Raw genomic sequence first — 12124 nt, 5'->3', positions numbered from 1 at the left:
GGAAACATGGTGGGGACCCTCAGAAGGGTGATACACTTCTACCTAACCCCTGTCACTTGCTCCCTGTCCCACCCGGCCTCCTAGTACAACTCTTTTTCTAATTCTTTCTTTCTTCTCTCTTCCTTTCCCTTTGCCTCTTTTAATATGAATTTTTTTTTTTTTTTTTTTTTTGGAACTAACATCTAAGGTCACTTGGTTGTAATCACATTTTTTTGGGTATATTTCAAATCTTTCTATATCCAATCTGTTTTATTCACTGAGGTTTCATTTCTTTTGGTCTTCTGTGTTTAAACCAATTCATAACACCTGTCCAGGTCCCTCTGCAGAGCCCTCCTACCCTCCAGCAGATCCACACTCACACCCAGCTTGGTGTCACCATGATTCCACGATGCCCTTAAGTGTCACAATGATCTCCAAGATTACAGGAGGCTCCATAGTGTCACAACAGCCCCTTGGCTCCCCAACACCCTTGAGAGTCACAATGTCCCTTTGGTTCCATTGGGCCCCTCAGTGTCAAAATGGCCCTTGGTGTCCCAAGGCCCTGCAGTGCCACAATGGATCCTTGGTTCCATGAGGTCTCGCAGTGCAGCAATGCTCTCCTTGGTTCTGCACTGGCACCATGGCCCCTCGCTTCCCCAGGGCCTTGCAGTGTCACAATCATCACAGAATCACCCAGGTTAGAAAAGATCTTTGAAATTATCAAGTCCCACCTGAGACGCAGCACCCAGACAATAGCAGTCAATGGCACATCCAATCTATCCTGAAACACTTCCAGGGATGGTGATTCCCCCACCTCCCTGGCAGCCCATTCCAATGCCCAATCACCCTTTTTGTCAAAAATATTTCCTAATATCCAGCCTAAACATCCCTTGGCACAGCTTAAGGTTGTGTTGTCTTGTCCTGTCACTGTTCCCTGGGAGAAGAACCTGACCCACCTGGCTCTCCTACCCTCCAGCAGATTTCATACACTCACACCCAGCTTGGTGTCACCAGCAAAGTTGCTGATGGTGCACTCAATGCCCTCATGCAGATCATCAATGCAGATATTGAAATCCACACTGGCTGGCTCTGATCCCTCAGCCATCCTGCAGGTGCCCTGTGATGGCTCTCAGGGTGACCTGCTCCATCACCTCGCTGGGCACTGAGCTCAGGCTGACAGGCCTGGAGTTCCCCTGATCCTACTTCAGCCCTTCTTGGGGATGGGCTCACATTGGCACCTCCAGTCCTCTGGGACCTCCCTGCTGAGCCAGGACTGATGAGAAATGATGGAGAGCAGCTTGGGGAGCTCATCCAGCAGCTCCCTCATCCCCCTAATATGGATCCCCATCTGGTTGTAGAGACACCTGTGAGCATCTGAGTGGCTCAGCAGGTTCCCAGATGCTTCTCCCTGGATTACAGGGAGTCTGTTCTGCTCCCTGTCCACATCTATGAGCTCTGGAGAACACTTGTCCTGAAAACAACCTGTCCTAGTGCTGGAAACTGAGAAATCAAAGGTGTTAAGTACTTCAGCGTTTCCTTATCTTTAGTTACTGTATTCCCCACCACATCCAATAAAGAATAGAGGTTCTCCTTATCCAAAAATTTGCCATTCATTTATTTATAGAAACATTTTTATTATTTTTCAGAGAAGTGGCCTGGTTAAGTCTTAATTGAGCTTTCACCCCTTTAATTTTCTTTCTGCATGACCTCACAATATCCTTGAACACTTCCTGAATGTTCTGACCTTCTTTTCAAAGGTGATGCACCACCCTTCTCCCCCTAAGTTCCCACTAAAGCTCCATGCTCAGCCAGGACAGTCATTTTCCTCAATGGCTCACTTTTTGGCATAGAGGGACAGGCTGCTCCTTCCACATAAGGATTACTTTGTTTAAATGTGTCCATCCGCCCTGGACCTGTGTTTTTAAGGGCTGTTTCCCTTTTAAAAAATCAGTATCTGATTCAGTTATCCAAATCTGCATCTTGAATAGGCCACAGTCTGCTTACCATAATTCCAGTATAGAAGTTTGGTTGATGCCCCTCCTTCTTTCACAGAATATTGAAAACTCAATTATTTCATGATCACTGAACCCAGGCAGCCTCTGACCACCACATCTCCCTCCTTCTCTGTGAAGAGCAGGAGACAGAGATTTTTTTGTAAGTGAGAATGTTACCAAAAATTCAGTAAAATAAAAAACTCCTTAAAACCAATGTAGCATTAAAAGGAAGCATTCTTTATTTGGCTGGATGCATAGGGGGAGAGCTCCTCCCAATGCCATGCATGCTGAGTACAGGGAAGTTTCTGTTTATATTCTGTAGTTTGCAAACTTAATAATTGATTGTCCTAGACTAAACACACATATGATAATAATTGCCCCAAAATCCTGAACATATTTCCCCTCCCCTTCACCCATCTGTTCTTTTCTCCTGGGGTTCTTTCTCGTGGTCCCTGGTGGTCATGGACCCCAATGTTCCAGTGGGCCTGGCTGGGCTGGCAGGACACTGAGGCTGGTGAATTCCAGTTCCCCTTCTTACACAAGGGGCATTGTGTGATTTCCAGAGGGCAGTGGTTTTGGAGAACAAGCATTGTGTTATCTCACCTAGGATGGGCAATTTATCATCTGGTAACATGAGGTCACAGAGTGGGCTATTACATCACAGAGTGGGTTTTGTGAGGTCATCAAGCAGATACAACATCATAGGCTGTCTCTGCATCATCACCTGGGCTACCCCAGCCCCCTCACAGTTTCCCCAGAAAAGTCCAATGCTGTTTATGCCCAGCAGGGTCCCCTGTCCCTCTGTATCCCCCTGCTCCACCTGGAGCCACAGCCTCCCTCAAGGATGTTTCACAAATCAACCCCGGAGCCTGACACGGGACAAAGAGCCAGGGTTGTGTGACCAGGACATCAAGAACGTGGATTATCCAGGTCACTGGGGCCTGGTTTGGGTTCCCCAGGGCAGGAAAGATGTCTGGCAGCTGAAGCAGGGTGAGGGAAGGGCCTCCAAGGTGGGGCTGGAGCCCTTTGGCTGTGCGGAGGCGCTGAGGGAGCTGGGCTTGTCCAGCCAAGAGCAGGGAAGGCTGAGGGGCTCCTCATGCCAACCTGGCAGTGCCAGCCAGGAGCTGATGGAGGACACAGAGCCATCCAGACAGATTTCTACCCAGGGAACAGATACTGCAGAGGCTGTTGGATCAAGTTCCTGTGAGCCCAGAAGACTGCCATTAGTGCAGCTGTAGCTGTGCACAAGAGAGCTCTTCAGCCACTTTCACTTTTCCTTCCTCTGGGCATGGAAGGAACTTGTGAATTCAGCGTGTGGCTCATGTGTGCAAAGGGCAAATCTGGGCAGAATTGAGGCAGCGAGGGTTTGGGGCATCATGGGATCTGTGCTGGGCACAGAAGGTGTTTTCTATTGGTCTGAGACTGCTCTGAAAGTGGATGTAATATCCAATAGAGGAATGACTTTCGTTTTTTATGGAGCTGTGCCTTCCCTTGGTTCTGTTTGCTGACAATAAATGAACATCCCTCTGTGTCTCAGGCAGCTCCTTCTGCAAGGAAAGCAGGTGGGAGTTGGTGCCAAGGAGCTGAAAGCTGCACGTACAGCCTGGGCTGGAGGAAGCTCAGATTTGCACAGGACTGCTCTGAGTGCCAGGGGTTGGATAAGGGAAATGGTGGGGTTGGGGTAGGGACAAAGTGTGATTGATGGTCAGCCATAAAGGGTCTTGATTTTTGTATCTATTCTGACTACATTAGGAGGTGCTCAAGATCAACCAAATTGAAATTGTTGATATCAGTGCATAAAGAGGAAAAAAAGAAATGGGAAAAAAGTCTTCTCTCATTTTTTTTAATGTAATATGTTTTTACAAATGTAGTGAAAGCTTAGACAAGTCCTGCCTTATGCTCAGGTTTCTGGCAGTAGCTCTGTTTCTGGCGACCCGCACTTCAAATTGCTTTTTCTACTAAGTTCTTAAGAGTAGAAAATTAGGTATATTATAAAAGAAATTATTTACTGAATGGACTCAAGATTAACAGACAAGAGACTTTAAATTGACTACTTACTGCACAGGATAAACAAAAGAAGCGCAGGTAGATAGAAACACTCAGCACAATAAAGTTAGTATATTACAGGTAGTGAAGAAATAGCAGAGGTCAGGAGTCAATGTAACTTACCAACAAATTGATGAGGGAGTGCACATGGAGCCCTTTCACTCACATTCCAGAAAAGTAAGCATAAAGATGCATCCAGACTTGGCAGATAAGCCCTATCCTTTTGCAGGGACTATGCAGAAGACTTTTGCTTTGTGAAAGTTTTGTGTGACTTTCATAGTTTGCAAAGTGAAGTGTGAGTCACTCAGAAATTCAAGGCTTATCTCCCTTCAGTCTGCTCTCAAGGCAAGATGTTTATGGTCAGCTGGGAATTCCACCTCCCTGGCACCAGAGAGAACTCAGGACAGGACTGATGTCCAGCCTGGGTTATCTCAGCAATTCCTGAGAGGGGGAAGATGCCTTGAGTGATGGCCTAGCTGATGGACAGAACAGATGAGTTCTGCTGTGCCACAGGGGAAGTCCTGCTGCAGGAACCTCATGGAACCAATGATCTGTTGTGACATTGTGATGCCTCATGGAACCAAGGAGACCATGGTGACAATAATGAACTTAATGAAATCAGGGGTCCATTGTGACAGATCAAGGCCTCATGGAAACATAAAGAGCATTGTGACACCGTGGGGACCCATAGACCCAAATCTCCATTGTGACAGTTCAGAACCTCATGGAAGCAAGGGGCCTTTGTGATACTGCAAGGTCTCAGGGAACCAAGTAGTGCAAAGGTCACAAACATTTCTTGCAAGGTTCTGCCTTGGGGGTGAGGAATTTCTTTGGTGGCACCTTGTGCCTGTTTGCAGTGGGGAAATTTAAAAATTTTGGATTGCTTAAAAAAAAATTGCAACCCCCTCTTTGCCTGAGTGTTGTGAGTTCTCAGAAAGTCAGTGTGGAAAGGAAAAATAAAGAACTTTGTAAAGCTGAAGCACCTAGAGGCATTGAGCCTCACTGAGTGTTGTTACTAACAAAGCCTCTCAAGAGACTAATTGAAGCAGATAACTGGAGGCCATGATTGCACAAAGCTCTCAGACTCCAAGGCAAAAGCAAAACCCAAAGTCCTTTGAAAAACCTGCAGTCCCTGGGAGCATGAAGGATCCCCCAGGGCCATTCCTGACCAAGGCTCCCCAGGGACTGGTCCCAGCAGATCCCTGAGGCCACTAGGATGTGGGGGGGATGCTGAGGGAAGGACAAGGGGTGACAGTGCCCAGCCTTGCTGGGGCTGTGCCAGGAGGCCCCAGTGGCTCAGGACAAGGTGTCTCCTCAGAGTCCTTGGTGGCACAGACCCTGCTGTGCCCCAGGGCACCAAGACTTGGTTTCTCTTTGCCCCCACCTGTCATCTCTGCCTCCAGTTCTTGACTTTGATTGTGGCTCGGGGACACTTTCTCACCTGTGTTCCTTGATGGGAACCATTAAAACTTCCAAGAAACTTTGGAGTTTGATTCTCATTTGGAGTTCTTGAGAGGTTTCCTAACAAACCATGGTTGTGCCTTGATTTCCCTCTGGTCTCGTGCAGTTCATTAGGAATGTTTCTTATAATAGTTACGGAAAAATATTTCGAAGTGCATCCTAAAAATATCCATTCCTAATTTAAAGGGTACATTTTACTGCTGTTCTCGTTACAGCAGACATGATTGCAGCGTTCTGTGATTGATATTGATCCAGGGTCTCTTCTCAGGAGGTCTGGCCTGCTCAGAGAAGCTATGCCTTGAGGTCTGACCCAGTGTAGACAACCTTGCTCCACATTCTCCAACCCCATCCTGTCTGCCCTGACTCAACTGGGACCTCCTTTGCTTGGAGAGCTTGCTGCTCTCAGGGAAAGAGGAGTTCTTCCATTTTGTTATTTTTGACGCAATCTTAAACTCCTAATTTTCCCCAGTGAAAACAGAAACACTCCCCAGGTGTGTTCCAGCCCAAGGTGCCACCAAGGAGGTTCAGCATCATGGACCAAGGCCTGAGAGGTGGCGCCTGGAATCAACGCCACCTTTCCTTTGTGCATCTAAATCCCATCATGCCCCACAGCCCCTAGAGCCCCATTGGAGCCGGGACTACAACACCCATCATGCCCCGTGCGCCACAAAACCCCGGTATTCCCCCCCATATGTCAATAGATTTCCTCCAGAACTTCCAGGATCCCTAAACGTCCCCTCAGCACCCATTTAAGAACCTCCCAAAAACGTCCCAGAATCCCCTGAATGCTCCCAAGCCTACAGATACCCGTTACAGCCGTTACCCATTATTTCTGGGAATTCATCTCCTGCCATCCCCCCTGAGCTCAGAGCACATCATAACCCAGTCAGTCGCCTACAATTCCTGCCGTGCCCCGTGCCCTAAAACAGTCCAATTAGAGCTCCCCAAGATCCCTCCAAGCTCTCCTGAACCAAACACGTTCCCCTCTGAGGACCTCAAGTCTCCATTCAGACACAAAAGTGACCCCGTAGTGCCTCCTGGACCCCAAACTATCCACAAGAGGCACTTCCAGGAATACAGCTCCCATCATGCACCACAGTTCCGGTAACCGCCATTCCAGCTGAGACTTCATTCCCCATCATGCCCTGCACCTCATAGAGAGACATTGCAGCTGCGCCTGGAGCTCCCATGATGCTCTGCATCTCCTTTAAACTGTATTATACCCACACCTACAACTCACATCATCCCCCGCGCCACAGAGAGCCCCATCAGAGCCCCCCCAGTGCCTGCCCAGACCCCGAAGGGTCCCAGATTCTCCTCCATGACTTCCAGGTGCCCTCCTGGGCCCCCAAGTGCCTCTGAAATCCAGACTTCCTTCTATATTTTTCCCCAAAACTGCCCCGAATGTTCCCCAGAAATGTGTCCCTGGACCCTGAAGTGCCTACCTTGATCCTGCCTGAGAAAAAGTTGATAAAAAAGATAATAAAATGATTACAAATATTATGAATTATCCTAAAGTGGAAGAAAAAAAAAAAACAACAAATAGAGCTTAATTAATTAATTAAAGGAATTGTGTTACTTAGAAACAATGATGAATAATTTATTTGGTTGGTAATAATGTAAAGATTATGAATCTAATTATAAAAATTAGGTTAAAATGTATAGAATAGTAGTCTTATATTTCAGAAAAATAAAATGCTATTATTTAATTCCATTTTTCATTTCAAGAGAAATTGATAAGATTTTTTTATATTTTTGGTTGTCAGTTCCAGGTGGGAGATATCGTGAGTTGGTAAGGCTGGGGGTGAGGAGCAGGTTGTCTGAACTGGGTCAGTCTGAGAGGGCCTCATTCTTCTCTGTGCCCAGTTCTTCTAAGTAGGCATCCAGCATCAAGATCACCTGTGGAATTCTTCTATCAGTTTATCTCTGAAAAAAAACCAGTAAAACATTCTTTTGGGGAAAATAAAGCAATGAGATGCACTTTGCAAACTTCCTCCTTAACCAAATTCTAAACTGACTCCAAACAACTGCACAAGCCCTGGAAACTTGATGACAATTGAAAGAAGACAAAGAGATATTGAGGGCTTTCTGTATTTTAATGACCCCCAGAATGGAATTGGGGCTGTGTCCAGAACCCTCAGGCACTGAGAGAAGGTTGAACAAGCTGCTCAAGGAGTCAGAAGCAAAACTCCAAGTCCCTTGGAGCATCAGTGGCCCCACTGAGGGCGGGGACTACCAAAGGCTCCCCAGGGACTGGTGAGAGCAGATCCTTGAGGGCAGGATTGCAGGAGCCAAAGGCTGAGAGCAGGAACTGCAATGCTGAGCAAGGCCTGGGCAGGTTGGAGGCAGCAGAAAGGCCAAGGGCTGAGCCCAGGCCTGGCCCAGCAGGGCCTGTCCCTCACGGGTGGCTTGGGGATGTTCCTGGGGCACTGGGGTAGGAGGGGCAGCAAGGAAAAATGGCATCACCCTGCCAGCCCTGCCCAGCCCTTGGCCATCTCTCCTGCAGCCTGTGCCCCTGTGCGTGCTGCTCCTCTGCCCTGGCTGGCTGCACACGCCCATCTCGCTGTCCCCCCAGCATTTCTCAGCCCAGCATTGCTGTGCCCTCCCTGGGCTCCCTGCACCCAGCGCTGCCAGCTCATGGCACACGGAGCCATGGCATGGCATGGCCTCAGCTGGGACACCTGGGCCATCAACATTCTGCCCTGGCAGGGACTTTGCTGTTTCCTCATCTGAAGGCTGAACCTTCCAGGCTGCACTTTGGGGAAGTTTTCTTCTCTTCCCACTCCCGAAGAAAGCTCTGTCTCCTGCTGTTCACAAACAGAGAAGGGCTGGTGGGAGATGTGGTGATTGGAGGCTATTTGGGGTGCAGATATCATGAAATATTTTTTTCAACATTCTGTGAAAGAAGGAGGAACATCAACAAAACTTCTACTCTGGAATTATGGAGGGTAGTCTTTGGACTATTCAAGATGCAGATTTAGATAATCAGGTGCTGATTTTTTTTAAAACAAACTATTGCAGGAAGGATGGAGACACTTCAAGAAAGAAATCTTGAAGGAGCAGAAACAGCCTGGTCCATGTGCCCAAAGTCAGCTAGCAATGAAAATAACTGGTCTGACTGGGCATGGAGCTTTTTCCAGGGACTCAGGGAAAAAAGAAGCTTCATCACCTTTGGACTGAGAGGCAGGCAACTAAGGAAATAATTAAGGATGTTCTTAGGTCATGCAGAAATACAATTAGAGAGCTGAAACCTCAATTAGGATTTAACCAGGCTACTTCTGTGAATGATAACAAAAAATATTTTATCAATATATTAATGGGAAAAGGATGGTCAAGGAGAATTTCCATTCCTTATTGGAGGGAATATGGTTACCAAGTATGAGGTAAAGTCTGAGAAACTTAACCCCTATTTTTCCTCAGTTTTCAACAATAAGACAGGTTGTCCTCAAGACAAGTGTTCTCCTAAGGGAGCAGATGCAGACAGAGAGCAAAACAGACCCCTGTAATCCAGGAGGAAGCAGCTGGGGACCTGCTGAGCCATTCAGATGCTCACAGGTGTCTCTGCGAGCAGACGGGAATGAGGAATCTAGGGGGATTCCTAGGGAAATGAGGGATCTGCTGGATGAGGTTCCCAAGCTGCTCTCCATCATTTCTCATCAGTCCTGGCTCACCAGGGAGGTCCCAGAGGACTGGAGGTGCCAATGTGAGCCCATCCCCAAGAAGGGCTGGAAGGAGGATCTGGGGAACTCCAGGCCAGTAAGCCTGACCTCGGTGCCCAGCAAGGTGATGGAACAGAACACTTTGAGAGCCACCACCAGGCACCTACAGGATGGCTGAGGGATCAGAGCCAGCCAGTGTGGATTTCAATATCTGCATTGATGATCTGGATGATGGAATTGAGTGCAGCACCAGGAAATGTGCAGATGACACCATGCTGGGTGTGAATCTTCTGGAGGGTAGGAGGGTCTGCAGAGGGACCTGGACAGGCTGGATTCAGGGATTATGTCCATCAATTTGAGGTTTAACAAAAGCTGGGTCCTGTACTTTGCCCACAACAACCCCTGCAGTTCTACAGGCTGGGGACAGAGTGGCTGTACAATTGCCAGGCAGAAAGGGAGCTGGGGGCACTGATGGACAGCAGGCTGGACATGAGCCAGCAGAGTGCCCAGGGGGACAAGAGGCCAATGGCTCCTGGCCTGGATCAGGAATGCTGTGGTCAACAGGACCAGAGCAGTAATTCTTCCCCTGTGCTGGGCACTGGTTGGGCAGCACCTTGAATGCTGTGTCCAGTTCTGTGCCCCCCAATTCAGGAAGGACATGGAGGGGCTGGAGCATGTCAGACAAGGGCAACAAGGGTAGTGAGGAGTGGGGAACACAAGTCCTGTGAGGAGTAGCTGGGAGCTGGGGTTCTTTACCCTGGAGAGAAGTAGACGCAGAGGTTACCTTATCGCTCTCTACAACTTCCTGAATCGTGGTTTTAGCCAGGTGGAGGTTTGTCTCTTTCACCAGGCAGCAACAGAATGAGAGGACGTAGTCTTAATCTTCAGCAGGGGAAATATAGGTTGGATATTAGGAAAAATGTTTTTTACAGGATATGTGGTAAAATTCTGGAATGATCTCTCCAGGGGTTGGTGGAGACACATCCCTGTATGTTTAAAAAAGTCTAGGTATGGCAACTGGTGCCAAATGGAGGTGTTAGACAGGAGTTGGACTTGATCTTGAAGTTCTCTTCCAACCTCGTGATTCTGTGATTCTGTGAATTCACTGAGTCTTTCAGGTGAAGTCTCTGTCCCTGTCTTTTCCCTGTGTCTCTGTTACAGATGAAAGCTGCTGGTGCCATTCTCACCTTTAACCCCTGATTTAAATGAAGACACATGTTCTTGGGTGTGTTAATCAGGCGTTGCTCAATGTTTATGTGGAATTTCTGTATCCTCATGGCACCAAGGAGACCCTTGTGGCACTGTGGAAACTCTTGGAACCAAAAAGCCACTGAGACATTGGGGCAGGATGGTACCAAGGAGATCATTGCGGTACTGCAGATCCAAGGACACTGTGGTGGCTCCATGGAAACTCATGGAATCGTGGACACTGTGACACAGCAGGGCCTTGTGGAACCAAGGAGTGAATTGTGACTGTACCAAACCTCATGGAACCAAAGAGCCATTGTGGAACTTCAGAGCCTTGTGGACCAAGGGAACCACAGTGACACTGTGAGAGTCCATGGAACCAAGTGGCCATGGTGACACTGGAGCCTCATTGACCAATGGTGCATTGTGACACTGCAGGGCAGTATGGAATCATGGAGACAACTGTGACATTACACAGTGTCATGGCAGCAAGGGGCCATTGTGACACTGTGGGGCCTCGTGGGACCAAGGAACAGTTGTGGTACCATGGCAATTGTGGCAACTGTGGCACTATGGAACCAAGGAGACCATTGTGACACTACAGGACTCCATGGAGCTAAGGATTCATGTAACAGTGTGGGACACATGGAACTAAGGGGGCACTGTCACACTGCGGGGACTCATGTAATTGTAGAGACTTCTGTGACACTTCAGGGCTTCTTGGAATCAAGGGACAGTTGTGGTACTGTGGTGCCCCATGGATCCAAGGAGAGCATTGTGACACTGAACCTAATGGAATTGTTGCAAATGATATAACTTTTAGGGTTTTTAAATATAACTTCAGTCAGGGGTTTGTTTGCCTTTGCCCAGGAGGTGGGCAGTTGAAGCTTCTCTTCAAAAGACTCTGTTCACCAAGGCTGGGTGAGGCCTGATGAGTTCAACATCTACAGACTGGGAGTAACCAGAAGATACACAGAAGGTAAACAAGCATTGACAAACATCACCTGCAGTGTGGTTGGAGACACCTGGTCTGGGAAAAGATTGGTAAGACAATCAAAGAATGAGGGCCTAATTCACATCAAAAGCAAAGGGATCAATAACCAACAGGAGATCAAATACTAAGAATTTAGATCAATTAATTTCTTCAATGTAACATGAATTTCTTTGGGTTTGTCTGTATAAATATGTGAAAAGCCTAGTAAAAAAAACATGTGTGGTGGAATGATTTTCACTGCACAAAGCAGGTACGAGTGGGTGAAATTATTTCTATTGCACATGCAGGCCACAATAACATCCTGGCCAGAATAAAGTAATGCCTAAATTCTCCAGCACTGAGTAGATGTTGGGGAGTTTCTGTTTTTCATACAGTTTCAGTGTCAGTCCCACTGAGGTTCATCACCAACAGAAGTTCTTCCTGAACTCATTGGAGGAGATAATTGGTGGCCCTGGTTGCACAAAGCTCTCAGAGCAAAAGCAATGCCCAAAGTTCTCTGAAAAACCTGCAGTTCCTGGGATCATGCAGGAGCCCCCCAGAGCCATTCCTGACTGAGGCTCCCCAGGGACTGGTTCCAGCAGATCCCTGAGGCCACTGGGATGTGGGGGGATGCTGAGGGCAGGAAAAAGGGTAACAGTGCCCAGCCTTACTCAGGACAAGGTGTCTCCTCAGAGCCCTTGGTGGCACAGACCCTGCTGCGCCCCAGGGCACCAAGACTTGGCTTTTCCTGGGCACTGCCAGCCCTGCCAGGGCCCTTGGCCATGTCCAGCACAGCTTGTCCTGTGCTGTCCCACAGCTGCTGC

Source organism: Erithacus rubecula, assembly GCF_903797595.1.
Source record: "Erithacus rubecula genome assembly, contig: scaffold_164_arrow_ctg1, whole genome shotgun sequence".
Taxonomy (NCBI): domain Eukaryota; kingdom Metazoa; phylum Chordata; class Aves; order Passeriformes; family Muscicapidae; genus Erithacus; species Erithacus rubecula.
Note: the sequence above shows the minus strand (reverse complement) of the source record.